The sequence below is a fragment of the Psammomys obesus genome, unplaced genomic scaffold (genome assembly GCF_907164565.1).
Source record: "Psammomys obesus unplaced genomic scaffold, mPsaObe1.curated_primary_1811, whole genome shotgun sequence".
Taxonomy (NCBI): Eukaryota; Metazoa; Chordata; class Mammalia; order Rodentia; family Muridae; genus Psammomys; species Psammomys obesus.
In genome coordinates this window covers 1409768-1427434 of record NW_026585742.1, presented here as the reverse complement: position 1 = coordinate 1427434, position 17667 = coordinate 1409768, and the positions used below count along the sequence as shown (strand labels likewise).

At 41.6% G+C, this 17667-nt stretch overlaps 1 pseudogene; it reads left to right on the top strand.

Moving 5' to 3' along the window:
* LOC129670516 (histone H3.3C-like) overlaps positions 1 to 5578 on the top strand; it is a 9590-nt pseudogene extending 4012 nt beyond the window's left edge.
* Positions 5579 to 17667: the final 12089 nt, after the last annotated feature.

Sequence of the window (17667 nt, the reverse complement as noted above, 5' to 3'; positions counted from 1 at the left end):
CACACACACACACACACACACACACACACACACACACACACACACACTGAGGCATGCACACATAAAATAGTTTAATGAGCATTTTTAAAAGAGAAAATAAGCTCCTGGGGTACTGAATGTTCTAGTAATGCCAGCCACTTCCCATGCTCTCAACTCTTTTCAGGGCCTGGAAATACTATGGTATGTTGCTTCTCGGCTTCCTTCATTTCAAAGCATTTCATAATATGTGCACGCACAGAGAGAGGACATGCTGAAGCCAGTTCCCCACAGTGTTAAGCTTAAAGAGACTGGCTCACAGTATGCAATTTTCTGACCTTCTGCATTGCAGGTGCAGCCTACCACTGGGACAGCAGCGTTTAGGTTCACTTTGTAGAAGATCCTAACAGGGTACACGGGGAAACAGGCCTGCTAATGGGATGACATTTGAGAAGTTTCCAGAGATTCTTTCCCACAGCACTGAGCTATATGCAGCTTAAGTGACCCATTTTCACAAATAACCGTTGGACCTTGCTCTTGGAGTCAAGTGTAGAAGGCAGAGCAGAGTTTTTCCCAATAAGTATTAAGGTACACATAGGAAAGGACAGTGGTCAGGAAGAGAAAGGAAACAGATTCAGAAACTTCAGTTCAAAAGGAAGATTCAAAGAAGCATTTCTTGAGTTCAGTGAAATGAAATAGTCCTGAAATGTGGCATAATGGAGCTTGAAAAAAACCTGGAAACTATATCAAATCCATTTATCTAGAATGGCTGACCCTTGCCCTTTCCACAGTAGGACAGTGTGTCTCTTTGGCAGAAAAACGAAAAACAATACTCATTAAGTAAAACACTTCATAGTTTTCAAGTCTTTCCTTTGACTTTTAAAATAAATGTTAGAAGGGAAACATAACCCCCAATTTCAGATGAAGAGGTAAGCTTTAAAATTCTTATTTACATCACCTTCAACTGAATAAATGATAACTTCCAGTTTCCCAGCAGGAAAGACAGTGTCTTATGTTTAGGGTTCAAGGCACTGTCACTGACATAGGGAGTGAGAACAGACAAGCTCTGCATCATAGAGCTCAGGATCATATCTCTCCATAAACATTGAACAAGCTCAGTTCCACCTACTGTAAGAGCTAATCACATCCCTGTAAAGAGTAGGAACAGCAACACGAGAAATCATATCCAGTACAGACCAAGTCTTGAGTTCGTAGAGGTTGAATTAAAAGAGAGGAAGAAAGGGGGAAAGGAGCATAAGGAGAAAGTCAGTAAGAGGAAGCCCAGAAGAGGGGGTGTATAGAGCAATCAAACAAAAGCTAACCACAGATACCTCACAAATGGGGACAATGTATTCTCACTCCCAGTTTCACCATGCAGAGTCCTGACCCTGCTCTGGTTCTGTTGTCAGGGTGCTGACACAATGGGGCAGTTCTTCCCAGAGTCTCCAATCTCTCTGTCAACTCCTTTCACTCCAATCATTCCTTTCTAGGACCACAGACTTCTTTCTACAAGTAGAGAAGAAAACAGTCCTCCCAAACCATGAAGCTGAAATCCATTTTTGAGTCATCACAGTTATTCCCAGTCTCCCGACACTGTTGGTGGTACCTATTAAGCCCTTATCTGATTTGTCACCGAATTGAGATTAAATTGAAGTCAAGCACTCCTGATTTACCACCCTGGATAAATAGAGCAGAGCCTGTTTGTGAAAGATTAATTTGTATATTTGCCATGTCAAATACACTGCCCTCTTCTTTCTACAAAGCTAAATGTGCACAATAAGTTTTCATTAAGGGATAATAATCCAACAGCTGTTAGATTCCAAGAAGTCAGGGATAAAGAAAACTTGGGGAAATGCCCTCCAGGGATTCACATTCAATGCTCTTCCCATGAAGTGGTTCCATTTCAATGCAGGTTCATTTCTGCCTTCCAGCTGGTCAACAAGTTTCACTGAAGGAAGTATGTAGCAGGTTCAGCCACATCCACGGATGCCCTCTGATGCTATCCAGCCACACGCTGATGGGAAGGAAGGCTGTACTCCAGATAAAGAGAACAGAAGGCACGTGTGGTGGCCGTTCTCGATTGTCTACTTGGTTACATCTGAACTAAGTGAAACACAAATATGGAGGACCTACCTGTGAGGGGGTTTTGTTTAATTTGAAGTAGGAAGATGAATTTCTAATCTGGATCTATGGGGTGGGATGACATTCCTTCGGTCCATATCTTGAGGTGAGAAGGCACAACTTTAATCCCTGTCTTTTGATCTGGAAAAACCCACCTCTAATTTCCCCCACCAGTCTGTTGGAAGTCTATACAGGGACAGAGAAAAAGAAAGCTTTTGCTCTTTGCTTGCTCTCACCTTGCTAGTACACCCATACCCTCACTGGCATTAGAGCCTACTGTTTCAAGAGTCCAGCATATGCTGAAGATTAACTGAGTCATTCAGCCTCCCAGACTGAGAAACTACTGTATTCTTGGACTTTCTGTTCATAGCCAGCCATTGTTGGCTTGCTGGGCTAGGACCTGTAAGTCATCCTAATAACTCCCCTTCACACATACACTCTCTCTCTCTCTCTCTCTCTCTCTCTCTCTCACACACACACACACACACACACTTTGTTCTATAAGTTCTGTTACTTTAGAGAACCCTGACTAAAACAGCATGAAAAATACTGGAGAAAGTACCCAGTATGCACACATATGATCAATGTTTTCTTTTACAATTATTTATTTGTAAAGAGCAATGTGATTTACCAAAGTAAAATCACAGGGAACAATTCCAGTCAAAGGAGGGTCTTTGCTCAGATCAGGGTATTGTCTAGGATATCTAGTGCCTACAAGGCAATCAAAGAAAATTTCCCTCAAAGAAGATTAGATGGAGAATGCAGATAAAATTCAGTAATACATTCTCATTTGTTTTTCTAAGCATTCTGTTTATTTGTTTGCTTGAGACATGGTCTCTCACTCAGTAGCCTCTGCTGGGCCACAACCCATTATATAGTGCAGGCTTTCCTCCAACTAATGCAAGGTCTCCTCCTGCCTTGTCTTCTCATGTGTTTGGATTACAAGTGTGAGCCAAGCACCCGAGAATTAATACTTATGTAAAAGTAGAGTGGATATTAAACATAGGATAAGCATACTAAAATCTGTACACCTCAAAAAGCTAAGCAAAAAGGAGGACCCTGGGTAAGATGAACAATCCTCACTCAGAAAGGCAAAGGGGATGGACATCAGAAGAGTAAGAAAACAAGGAACAGGACAGGAGCCTACCACAGAGGGACTCTGAAAGACTCTACCCAGCAGGGTATCAAAGCAGATGCTCAGACTCATAACTTCGACAGAGTACAGGGAATCTTATGAAAGAAGGGGGAGATAGAAAGACCTGGAGGGGATAGGAGCTCCACAAGGACAGCAACAGAACCAAAAAATCTGGACCCAGGGGTCTTTTATGAGACTGATACTCCAACCAAGGACCATGCATGGAGATAACCTAGAACCCCTGCACAAATGTAGTGCATGGAAGCTCAGTGTCCAAGTGGGTTCCCTAGTAATGGGAACAGGGATTGTCTCTGACATGAACTCAGTGGTTGGTTCTTTGATCACCTCCCTCTGAAGGGGGTACAGCCTTACCAGGCCACAGGGGAAGACAATGCAGTCAGTCCTGATGAGACTTGATAGACTAGGATTAGATGGAAGGGGAGGAGAACTCACCTATCAGTGGACTGGGAGAGGGGCATGGGGTGACATGAGGGAGGAAGAGTGGGGTTGGGAGGGGATGAGGGGGGCTACAGCTGGGATACAAAATAAATAAATTAATAAAAATAAATAAAAAGAGAGTATGGATTTTTCAAAGGCATCACAATGAGTAAATTGTGAATATGGGAAAAATACAAATCTCTTGATAGGGCTAAGGAAAGCTAAAATTGCTAAGATTATGTAGTTAATAAAGATGCTTCAATGAACAAACTAACTGTGGCATATCCTTTCCATGTTATTTACCTAGAGTCAGAACATCAAGCTTTGAGGGTGAAAAAGACATAGAAGAACCACAAATAGGTATGGTTAGTTAAAGAAGCCAATCTGACCAGTGGGTGCCAGTCAAGGGAAGGAAAGGGTGGACAGAGAGGCAAAAACTAGATATTGTAGAATAAACAGTTGTGTGTTGGCAAACATTTGTGAAAACAGAAAGTATAATGCTAATTGTGGACCTTGTGACAATGTTGGCTCATCAGCTGGAACAAATGGGCCTCATTAATGGGAGATGTTTATAAAGGGGATGTAGTTGTATTTTTGGGGGCCTTTCCCTAACCCAATCCCTTCCAACCCTCCAACACTAGGTAGGTGAGAAAGAAGGTTAGAGCAGAAAAGGAGATATAGACCTCTTTCAACTGCTTCCTGCTGATTAGGGGCATCAGGTTTCTTAGGGCAAATTTGACCTTCATCTTCAGGATATTCAATTTCTTCTCTTCTCTTTGTGCATGACTACTTGACAAACTGCAACCAACCTCAAGAAACTGCAAGCCAAGAGCAGCAACAGCAACAATAGTAGGGGGAGAGTGCCTCAGGCAACTCTCAGGGCTCTGGCTTTCCTGAGTGCCCCCAGAATTCCAAGTGTAAACTATCTTCAGCTGCCAAAATCACACCTCTGTCAGAGCATGGGACACATTGTTGTTAGTGGCTGTGGACATCTGAAGCAGCCCCATATCCCACACTTGGGATTAAAACAAAAACATATTCATATGACATAACTGTTTTTTGTTTGTTTGTTTGTTTTTATTAAGAAACTAGAATTCTCACTCCAAGGGGATATTTGAGGTTGTACGAAGACATACAGAAAGTCTGAACTTTCTGCTTAATGTTTCTGTAACCACATATGGCTTCAATGCATCTTACTATATTGTTAAAGCTTCCATATAAAGTCATAATTCAGCACAAGAATGTTAAATCAAAATGTTTATCAGATATCAAATCTGTTTTTTTTTTTTAACATAGAAGAAATAGTGTAAGGGTTTCCTATGTTGGACTGAGACACAGCAAGGATTTTGACAGCTAGGTAGACCGATATTTAGAAGCACACAAAGTGGAATTACGTTCTCAGGGTCGCTGAGCTGCCGCCACTCTAACACCAGCGCTGACTCTCGCTTGCTGAGCTCCAGCCGGCCGAGAGGGTCTTTAGTAAGGAGATGTCCTTACCATGCCTGTACAAAGCAGACTGCCTGCAAATTCACCTGTGGTAAAGCACCCGGGAAACAACTGGGTACGAAAGCCTCTAGCAAGAGTGCGCCCTCTACCGGAGGGGTGAAGAATCCTCATCTTCATAGGCCCGGTACTGTGACTGTCTGTGAAACAAGACGCTATCAGAAGTCCGCTGAACTTCTCATTTGAAAGGTACCCCTCCAGGGTCTGGTGTGAGAAATTGCTTAGGACTTCAAAACAAATCTGAGATTCCAGAATGCATCTTTTGGTACTTTGCAGGAGGCAAGTGAGGCCTATCTGGTTGGCGTTTTTGAAGATACCAACCTGTGAGCTAGCCATGCCAAGCGTGTAACTATTATGCCAAAAGATATACAGCTAGCACATCTCATACGCGGAAAACGTTCTTAAGAGTCCAAGATGAGGGGAAACATTTCATCCTCAAGAAAATTTTTTTTTCTTCTTCTTCCTGTTATCAGTAGTTCTGAATGTTAGATATTTTTCCCATGGGGTCAAAAGGTACCTAAGTATAAATGATTGCAGGGAAGGCTGTTCCTGTGTTACTATATTCTTTATTGAAAGGAAACGTTTCCATGTAATACCACTTCACCTGAGCAGTTGGCATTTGAGATTTGTTACTTCCCAATAAACAGGAGCTTCCAAGGTCAGAGCATCATGAACTGCCTGCTATCGCTTCTGTAGGAATGACTGGAATGTACCCAAGGCATATCTCTTTGTGATCTTTTGGTTTTGACCAAAATGGTTTTGGTCATACTGTGTTGAGCCCAAAGAGCTCATATCAGAAGTCTTGGCCTAGTTTATTCTCACAATGTCCAGAGCTATCTGACAGCTATGAACACAGAACTCAGAGTAATGGGAAGTGGGAAACACACATCAAATCAACACTGTTCTCTAGGACGAGGAATGATGGTGCTCTAATGGTCCATCCTTTCTCCCTTCCCTGTCACAGTGGCAGAGGAGTACAGGTGAGGATATCACGATACAAAATGGAGAACTTAATTAACCAGCAATTATCAAGCACTTACGTGTCCGATACTGGCCAAAGGCTGCAGATAGTCTGTCTGTCTGTGATTATTAGAAATCTGAGAAAAAAGGTTTTTTCCTTCCTTACAGTCCATTTTAGTCTCCCCTTTTAGGAAGCACATTAAGACACCAGCGCTTGCTTAGGTATAGACAAACCATGCTGTCATTAGGAGAGAATGTCGGTGTTTTCCCTACGTTTGCCAGGTAGGGGACGGACCTCTATGTGGAATACAGAGGGACTCTGATGGCAGGACTGGATGAATTCACTTATCTTTCTGGAAAATGTTTGATTTCCCAATTTACACCAATTATAAGAAACATACTGAATGGTCCAGGGAATCCTTTAAAATATTAATCTGTGGGTAGTCCCACACGTTATTGAAAATAGAGATGTTAGCCGAGAAAATAAAAATGTTGATGGCCTGCACCCTCAGTTTTCAATTTTATTTTATATTTTATTTGCATGCCATTCTGTCACTGCAGTTTTGCACATGATCACTGTCCTTCCTATCACTGCATCCATTTCACCTTGACTTTTGGAGTTTCTCCAAGAGAACTTGATAATCTATTGTCCAACCTTAAGCAGGAAGGCAAATAGATGGAAGTCTGTCAAGATAATGCCGTGGAGACGTGGGGGATTATATTTATACAGTCTTGAAAAAGAAAAATAGGACTCATATTTTCCATTTTGAAAACATATGCATAGTTTTGGCATAATGAGAATCATATGGATCAATGCAGTAAAATTGAAAATCTTAAAATGGGATCATGTGTTTGTAGTCAATTGATTTCCATCAGGGGTGCCAAAGTCATTTAATGTGAAAGGAAGAGCTTTGTGAACAAATGAGAGTAGGACACCTAGATCTAAAAGAATGAAGCCAGGGCCTCATCTCCGCTCATACTCCAAGAGAATGTAAAATGGGATAAAGGTACAAATAAAGAAGATAAAAATAAAAAGTTCCCAGAGGAGAACACAGGGTAAGTTTTTTAATGACACTGAATTTGGCAATGGAACCTTAGCTATGACCAAGAAAAAAAAAAAGTTGATGCAAGGAAAAAACAAATAAACTGGACTTCATCAAAATTTTAAATTTTTGTAACTCGGAGTACTATAAAGAAGGCAGAAAGACACCTGCAAAATGGAAAAAAAAAACATTTGTATGTAATTTAACTGGTATTTAGAAATAGATGATCATTGGTAATGATCTGCTGGGTGTCTAGAATATACAGAGAACACTCAAGACTCAACAATAACTACCAAGCAACCCCAAAGAAAAATGAGCAAAAGAATTGAGCAATTTGACTAAAGAACTTAAAAAAATACCTAAGAAGCACGTAAAAAGATGCTTGACATAACTCACTAAAAAGAAAAAGCCAAGGAGATTGTGATCATAATTTAAGAAAAATAGCATCAGCAAGGAGAGTGCGAAAGAGAAAACCTCACCCATTACTATAGAGAATGTAAACTAATACATTTTCTGGCATATTCTAATAATTTATAAAAAATAACTCAGCAAGGCTTAATATAGCATTACCACACAGCCTAGTAATTCCATTAAGTATACACAGTGTTTCCAACAAAAATTTGTACTTTATTGTTCATAGCTATATAATGCACAATAGCAAGTAAGTGAAAACAAGCCAATTATCTATCAAATGATAAGTAGGTAATAAAAGTTATATCCATATACAAGAATATTATTCACCATTAAAAATTGTAAAGTATAAAAAGAAGGGCAGTGGGAAGAGAGCCAATCAAAATGAAGGGGTATGAATGAAAACCTATAATTCTGTAACCAAAATAAAAAATTGGAAGCAATACATCCTGCACAGCTTGTCAAAGCTTTTCCTTGAAGGTATGAGTTATTAAATAAAATCCTCCATGTCAGATGTGGGAAAACTCTTATGAGTTCTTGGTCAATAATGCCCTAGAGGTCCACAAAACAATACAATCTTGAACTATTTTTCATTATAACTAGATGATCAGGTCCTATTGCTGAAGTTATTACACACCTGGGTTACATTATATAGAGAAATCAAGCTGAGACTAAAGTGGAGGTCTCCTTCATTCCAACTCGTTACAAGATGCTATGCAGGCACTTGGAAGAGAAAAGGCATCAACAGTCTTATACATCTGTAGTCTATACAAACAACAACACTTGGGTAATAGTGGCACAACTATTATGGGGATAAATAATGGCTCTCTGGTTGGATTTGGGGCCTGCCACACAGGAGGAAATTCACACCTGGTATTATAGATCCACTGAGAAGCTTAGGGCAGGGAAAGATATCAGACCTAAAAGAGAGGAAATGATTCTATTCTTTAGGTAAACTTATTACCTTTTAAAATATATGTATTTATACATATAAACAATTACTATTCCCAACTTTAATCAATGAAGCCTCCTTTTCCAGTATACTGTGATGGTGACAGTCATATAGTTACACAAGGTCCTGAAAATAAGTGACAGCTGAGAGCTCACATCTAGAACAGTCATTCATCCCATTCCTTTCCAAGACTCAGATATCATTGTGTTAGAGGACTGTAAGAGCCAGAAGATAGCAGAAGGGCTGTGAAGTTCTGTTTTCTGGATAATATACAGCACCACAATTACAAAAAAACAGAGCTTATTATATGCATGCATTAAAAAAATCAAAGAACTAACTTTATAACTTAATAAAAAAACTGCTTTTTTATATTAATTACAGTTTATTCAGTTTGTATCCCAGCTGTAGCCCTCTTTCTCATTCCCTCCCAATCCCACCCTCTCACCCTGTTCTCCTCCCATGCCCCTCTCCAAGTCCACTGATAGGGGAGATCCTGCTCCCCTTTCATCTGATCCAAGTCTAATCAGGTCTCATCAGGACTGGCTGCATTTTTCTCTGTGGTCTGATAAGGCTCCTCCTCACTCAGGGGAAGGTGATCAAAGAGCCAGCCACTGAGTTCATGTCAGAGACAGTCCCTGTTCCCATTACTATGGAACCCATTTGGACACTGAGCTGCCATGGGCTACATCTGGGCAGGGGTTCTAGGTTATCTCCATGCATAGTCCTTGGTTGAAGTATCAGTCTCAGAAAAGACCCCTGAGCCTAGAATTCCTGGTTCTGTTCCTGTCCTTGTGGAGCTCCTGTCCCCTCCAGATCTTTCTATTTCCCCCTTCTTTCATAAGATTCCCTTCACTCTACCCAAAGTTTGGCAATGAGTCTCAGCATCTGCTTTGATACTCTGCAGGGTAGACTGCTTTTTAAGTCAACTATTAAACTCCAGTTTTTAAGAACCCATTATAAATATTTAAAATCATCAAATAGTCATACTCTGAAATCTAAAAATTATTCAAAAATATGTACAAATATCCTCTATTGCTCAAATACTTGATTTGTATCTCAAATCCAATTTGAAAGTAGTTTTTATACACAGGATTGTTTTATATGGGTTTAATTTCTTCTACAATATTCAGAATGGTCCTCTGAATGATACAATTTGGGTGGACATCTTTTGTCTTTAACTCAAATCACTTTACTGTATTTTAAAAACATTTTCATTCATATAGTAAAATTCCAATAAAATTTCACTTATATTACCTAAAAAAATAGTGAAATACAGATGAATGCTATAATATAAATATACTTTGAGGAAATTATACAACACCATAGGACATATGCACAAGTCTATTATTATTCATGCACTCACAAAACATCCAGGGTAAGTAAAGCAGCACACAGGTGCTGGTGGAAGGCAGACAGCTGGGTTCTAGGACCTGGGGAGATTTGAAACCTGACTCAGTTTGTTTTGCACTTCTACCACAGAATATCAGAGACCAGATAATTCGTAAAGAACACAAATGGATTTCTCAATATTCTGGTGACTGACAAATCCAAGTCAAGTTACTGGTACCGGTGTGAGGCCTTTTTTTTTTTTCTTCAGTGTTCTATGTGGTGAAAGTAAGAAAATGACTGAGCATTGTGTCATATTGGAGGAGAGCAGAACAGAGTGGATCAATTTCTGAAGCCTTTTTAGAATGACATCAGTCTACCCATGAGGAAGGGGTACTAGTGACCTAAATTTACATCTTCCAAAAGGCCTCATCTTTCATCCCTATTTTTCTAGGGATTTAATCACGAACATAAGGATTTCAAGGGACACATTCAGACTATAGTAGAACCCAATGGACAATTACACAGCAGTGAGAATATATGAACCACCACTGAATTGTAGAGACTTCACATATTCAATTGTGTGTTATATTTTATTTCAGTTAAAATGTGCAGTAATACGTCACGCTCATGATTCTTAAGAAAACCAGGACTCAAAAATAAAAGATTTCAATTACATATAATATGTCTGGAAGAAAATACAAGAAAGAAATAATATAAAATGTTAATGGGGTCATACTTAGGTTATAAAATAGTGAATGATCTGATTCATTCTTCAGATAGTTTGTATTTCTCAAGTTTGCCTCAATGTGTATTACTTAAAAATAAAATAAGGGAAAAAGCAGATTAATCAGTTAAGTAAATCCAACCATAGGTCTCTTTTTATTCCAGCATGGCAGACCAGGAAAAACAGCTGAGAAGGGGAAAAGAGGAGACAAGAACAGAGACATGATTTCTGAATGAAAGAGCTTGAGTCTGAGATGCTGCTGAGCAGAACACTTGATGCCCCTGACTAGATAAGTGCCCCACAGAGCCTGCCACAGCATACTGATGACCTCACTAACGAAGCCAGTTCACTGTGAGGTAGACGGGTTTCAAGACCTGCAAATCCTGTTTCTTCTGGGAAAACAAATGAGACATGGGGTTATAAGAACGAGGAGAGGGTCAGTCAGCAGCCAAGAGAGACGTGAGGTTAGAATAACGAGGAGAGGGTCAGCAGTCAGTGGCCAAGCGTGTGTGGCTTAGAAGTGCTCAAGGCCCCTGCTTTCTTAAGCCTGCATCTTGCCGTTGGATTATCCCCTAAATCAGATCTTGGCAAATGGACTAGGAGGAACGAGGGGAAGGTGTCACTTTCACACCAAGACATTGGTTAATAATACATCTACTGAAGGACCAGGACTTCTTGGCTTTGGAGATTTTGTCATTAATTATTCTATTACGGAAATTAGAACCCAGAAGCCAGGATTTGTTGCAACAAAACCCTAACAATACATAGTTACACTAGCTTCCAGGCAGCAGGTAACAGGAGCTGCTTTCAAGGGAGAGACAATGATGGGTGTCTGGGCCAATGGGCAGCTTAGCAGGCCTATCCCGAACAGCCACTCTGAGAGCAGGTGGTTAGCATGTGTTGCTTATCAACGGCTTCAATACATATGGTAAAGTATTGCTAGACAGATGAGTTCTGGGAAGAACTAGCTTACAATAATAAACAATGTAATGAAATGTGTGAGATTTCTAAATTCAAGGCCTTGTATCACTGTACAACTTGTCCTCCCCACTGGGTCCAATCACTCACAGAAAAAAATAAAAATAAAAACAACCAAGTACAGGATATGGGTTTCCCATTCACCATTCCACAGAGCCTCAAAGTAATGGCTGTCTACTGGGGGACAAAGAAAAGTTTGAAACGTAAACTTCAAGTACATTTGAAAATTGTTCTCCCTAAATTTTCAAGGACGGCTTCGGCTCATGGAACACGTTGGCAGTAATCAGCATAAGTTTAGCTTTCCTAAAAAAATCACATTGCCCAAGGCAACCAGAAGCTAGGCACTGAAAGCCTCTGCCATGACTAACAGTGACTGCCAGATCTCTACCTCTCATTAGCAGGAAGGGCCAGGGGGAGTGCACAGCCTCTGAGGCAGGATGATTGCCCCATTCCTACTCCAGTCAGGGCCAAGCAGAAGCAGTGTCTCCAGGAGAGCAAGGGGCAAGGAAAACCCTTGCAAACAGCCTAATCCAGGAATCTCCCCACCTAGGAGAACATGACGCTTCCCTCCTCTGAGAAAATTCTAGATTGTTGGGAGCCAGTGGCTGCTTAGTGACCCCACTTATTTTCCACTCTTTAAACAACTAGAAATTACTTGAGGGGTTTGAAAGATGGCTCAATAGGTAGGAAGTATGTGCTGCAAAAACACAAGGATCAGAGTTTGTATCCCTAGTCCCATGTAAAATATGCCAAATCTGACTTATTCCTGAAAACACACACACACACACACACACACACACACACACACACACACAATTTGGAGACCCAGTTAAATGAGCTTACTGTGATTATCCTGTGTGTGTTATAAATGGGTCTTTTTAGCATCTAGATTTCTAAGCAAAAGGAGGCACACAAAAATCTGAGAGCCTACCTTGGGGCATTCTGAGTCACATGCATGGATATAATTCAGCATCAGTGTCACTCTTAGGAAGGATGGCATAACTTCTGTGTCTGAAATGAAGAAACTGCCAACAGATTCCAATCTCCAACCATCAAAGAGATTGACTATAGCAGAATCAGTCAGCACTGATGTGCTGTCTCTTCTAGGGATGATCTCCACCGGTGCTGCTAGCAAATGAGAGTATCCTACCCTGTCAGTCACAAGGCATCCATGCCCCATCTATGCTGCCCACCCTCCCACATGGTGACCTGAAGGCCATACCAGTAGCTCTAATCAATAGACTGCTAGCCAAAACGCTTTATCTCTTTTCTTCACCATCGAGTCCTTACAGGCCATATACTGCTGAGAACATAGCTCTCATATCCACCCAACTACAAACGTGTTTATGTGAGTAAGAGATAATTATGAGTTCCTGGGATTTGTCTGATACATCTCTAAGCATAGTCTCCACCATATGAAAGACTTGTTTTGTGACAAAAATGTTTAAGGAAGTAATGAAGATATGAACTGGTTACTAAGACACCAACTTCAGGGACGACTACAGTGACATCATATAGGGACAGATGATAGGATTCAAAGCATGAGGCTTAGAGCATAGAACAGTTATCTGTCCCATCCCTTAACTGCTGGATAGTTTTGGAACCATCACCTGGCTACTCTGAGCTTCTGCTAACCTCTTGCAAAAGGAAGGCTGGCACATTTCCAAGGTTTTCCAGTGGTAACTATGGGCATCAATTGCTTTGTCGTTAACTGCTTTGTTCCATGTAACTATCAGCTTATATGCATCTTTCCATATTTAAATTCCAAATGAAAGAGCAGGATCTGAAACTACAATATGGGAGACTAACGTGAAGGGGATGCTTGTAAAAAGGGATTTCTCCTCAACTTGAAAAGATGAAAATGATAGCCAGGTGGGGTGGGGCATATCTGTAATCCCTGCACTTGGGGAGGCAGAGGCAGGTGGATCTCTGTAAGTTCAAGGCCAGCCTGGTCTACAAAGTGAGTCCAGGACAGCCAAGGCTACACAGAGAAACCCTGTCTCAAAAAAAAAACATAAAAGAAAGGAAGAAAAGAAGGAAGGAAGGAAGGGAGAGAGGGAGGGAGGGAAGGAGGGAGGGAAGGAGAGAGGGAGGGAGGGAGGGAGGAAGGAAGGAAGGAAGGAAGGAAGGAAGGAAGGAAGGAAGGAAGAAAGGAAGAGAGAGAGAGAAAAAAAAAGAAAAGAAAAAATGAACATGGCGTCAGCCTTCCGGGTACTAAAAGCCAGCTGAGAAGTATGCTGCAATCTATAGGTAAATAAAGTGGTTGGGGTATAGGATATGTTAATTTTGTAGCAGTGGTGTTAGCAATAGGCCTCCTCCAGGGCACTAGGAAGAAAAAAAGTCTCAGCAGCTATAGTTCTGCAGCTGTATAGAGGGCATGTCTCTGGCACAACCCTGCAGCAGGTGCCTTTGCTGATATGTCATTATTTGCTGTGGTAAGTGTGAACTCTAATTATAGTGATTTGCATTCTAGAAATATTTTTGTGAGTTTCACTTTGTGTTACTTTCATTCTTCCAACATGTGAAATGTTTTTCTTCTTTTTTTTTTCAATACCAACTAATTGTATGGCACCAGCTTAATTATACAACAATTTAATCCTAATGCAAGTCAAGGGCTATCTCTGAAGAACCTTAACTGCACAGGGAAAGGACTCATCCCCGCCTGGCTGTTTCTAGTGCTGGAGACAGCCACAAATGGGGATCCCAGGCTTTCCACAACCTGCGTGGCTAACTGCAAATTCAGCTGTTCCCATGACTACCTGTCAAGCCACTCAGAGAACTAAGGAGAATATTTTACTTGCTCTTACTGTCTTAGTATAAAGCACACAACTTATGGATAGCCAAATGTGAGATGAATTAAGATGGCAAGGCGTGAGGGCAGGTAGAGGGCAAGGCAGATATTCAGGCATACAAGCCTCCAGGCCACTCAGTAGGCACTGACCAGAAAGCTCTCTAGGTCATACTGGTTAAAACTTAGCAGGCTAAGGAGATAGCTCAGTGGGTAAGAGTGCTTACTGCTCAGGCATGAGGACCCACGTTCAAATCCAGGCACCCATGTAGAAAGCCAAGCATAGTTACACATGCCTACAACCCCAGTATTTGGGGACAGAGACAGGCAGCTCTTTGACACCCACCGCCCAGCCAGCCTACTCAAAACAATGAACTTCTGGTCCACAGAGAGACTGTGCCTTAAATCAATATAGTGAAGAGATGGGGAGGGCAGTGCTGTCTTCCTCTGTCTTATGTTTCTTTTTCAGGCATGGTGTACATACCTGCATACACACACACACACACACACACACACACACACACACGATTCTTTCTCAAAAAAAAAATATATATATAAATATGGAGGGATATAAATATATATGTGGAGGGATTTTCAAGGTTTTGTTAAACCTTTGGCCACTGATGGTAAAAGTGAACTTCTAGCCTCTGCTAACTCTCTCTGTGGTTTGAATTTCTAGCCCTATCATCATGCGGTGGTCCCGCATGTGCCAGCTTCCATAACTATGCTTCCCAGGGCATAGTGACTTCACCAGGAGTCACTTCATTAGCATAAACCTTTGCAAAGGTTGAGTGACTGATGACATTTTTGTAGCCTAGGAAATGCCAGTGTGTTTCTCGAGCTCTGTGGAAAAACAACAACAACAACAAAAAAAAAAAACTGGAGTAAAGGCCAAATACAATGTTTTCTGTACAATGTTTCACAGGGATGATGATGATGGTGGTGGTGGTGATGATGGTGATAATGATGATGACTTTAGTAATTGACATCAGCATGCATAAAGAACTTGGCTGTCCCTAATGAATAGCTGTTCCTCAAGTTCTAAGAGCAGGGAGGGGACCTGATGCTTCACTGAAGAGCCCAGATGGCTTGTCAGCTGGCTTCTAATGGGTGTGCAACAGACACCCCTTTATTGCTATTAGCATGTTGACTATAGCTGCAGCTACCTGGTGACAGGGAGAAACCACAGGTGACAGTCTGTTTTCATGCCTCCACCTGACAGTCAATTTTCCAGAGTAAGCCCCTCATCCAACGAGTATGTAATTTTGATATCTGCCTAATTTCCATCTTCTCTATTTGACAAAGTGACCTCTCACTCTTTTCAGACACCAGCTATCCCTCAACTGGGCTTCCTTTACCTGCAGCTATGGACTGTTTCTGCCCGAAACATTTAGAGAAACAGTTCTTCAAGAGCTCCGAAACTAAGCTGCTTATAGTCAGACACACATGGGCACGTGCTTTCTCACGGTCATGCCTGGTTTTATGCCTTCTCTGACACAAAGAAGAAACCCTATAATGTTGTCATTTTACAGTTTGTTACGTATTTATAATGTATCCATCCTTTTTATTTTATTTAATTTTTAATTAATTAATTAATTTTGTATTCACTTTATATCCTGTTACTGCCCCATCCCTCTTCCCCTCCCAGTTCTACCCTCCCTCCTCCTTTCCTCCTCCTCTCTGCTTAAGAAAAGGGGAGCCCCCTTTCCCATCAATCCCAGCTCATCAAGTTGCATCAAGATTGATCATGTCCTCTTCCCTTTTGGCCTGGAAAGGCAGGCCCACCAGGGGAGAAAGATAAAAAAGCTGGCAAGTGTGTCAGGTTCTGATTCAGTCCCCACTCTGCTTACTAGAGGAGCCACTTGAAGCCTGAAGTGCTCATCTGCTACATCTTTGCAGGGGCCTAGGTCCAGTTTGTGCATGGTTCTTGCTTGCTGATTCAGTCTCAGCAAGCTTCTACGGGCCTGGTGAGTTGCTCTGTTGGTCTTCTTGTGGAGTGGGTCTCACCTCCAGGTCATTTTCCCTTTCCTCCCACTTTTCTGCAAGACTCCCTACACATGGCCCAAAGTTTGGCTGTGAGTCTCAGCATCTGTTTTGAGGCACTGCTGGGTAAAGCCTCTCAGAGGGCAACTCTGTTAGGCTCCTGTCTGCAAGCTTAGCATAGTGTCTGGCCTGGCACTTCCCCATAGGGTAAGTCTCAGGTTGGGCCAAGCATTGGTTGGGCATTCCCTCAGTCTCTGCTCTATCTTTACCCCTGCACATCTCACAGTCAGGGTAAATTTGGGGCTGAAGTTTCTGTGGGTGGGTTGGAGTTCCTCTCCCTCTTCTAGGAAGCTAGTCTAGTTAGAAGGTATAATCTTCAGTCTCTATGGCCTGCATCGACCATTTTTAAATGAGCAAATCTGCACTTTAAACAGAGTCTGAAATCGGTAACTGACACATTTTATTTAAGGGGTTTCTAAACAAAGAGTCAATCCACAGTTATTTCCTTCTACAAAAGGCAATATTCTTTAGAATTCCTTCACAAATGACTCTTGGAGATGCAGAAAGTCTGGCGTAGAGACTCAGTAGAGCTTTCCACAGAAAGCTCTATGACCAGGGATAGATACGAAGAGTGAGTATTGAGTAGGAGAGAGAGCGTAGGGAATGAGAATCTTGCTTCTTTTACTGGCTGCATTTAAATCAGATCCCCAAACACAAAGCACAACGCGTCAAAAGGCATTTTCTGACCTATGGACTAAGGAGAGGTTTCAGTGAGTCAAGTACTTGCTACGTCTGAACTTGAATCTCCCAAAGCCAGGTAAATCTGGGTGCAGTAGCACACATACATAATACCAGCACAACCTCCACATGTGTGCACATGAGCACACACACACACACACACACACACACACACACACACTCATACATGGGTGGAGGGTGCCATGGGGGGTGAGTTGTGATGGGGTTCAGATGAGGTATGGGTGTACGTGTTGGGGTAGGTTGGGAGGCAAGGAGGGTGCCATTATTTTTGAGCCATGTACCTTGTTTTGCTTTAAAAGGGCAAATTTTCTTTCTCCTAGGGTCCTATGCCCTAGTCATCTTAGCTATTGAAATAAAATATGTCTGTCAAGTTTATGAAAACCAAATACAACGTGTGTGTCTCTGCACTGTCACACTCAAGAAACAGAGGCCTGTCAAGAAAAGCACCGGAGAAATCTGACCTGCTTGCCTCTCAAGGAACAGCCTTGGAGCTCCAGTGGAAAACAAAGAATATTTCCCCAAAACTCTCTTCTCCTTTGTTTCCCCAATTCAAAAATCTACCCTACG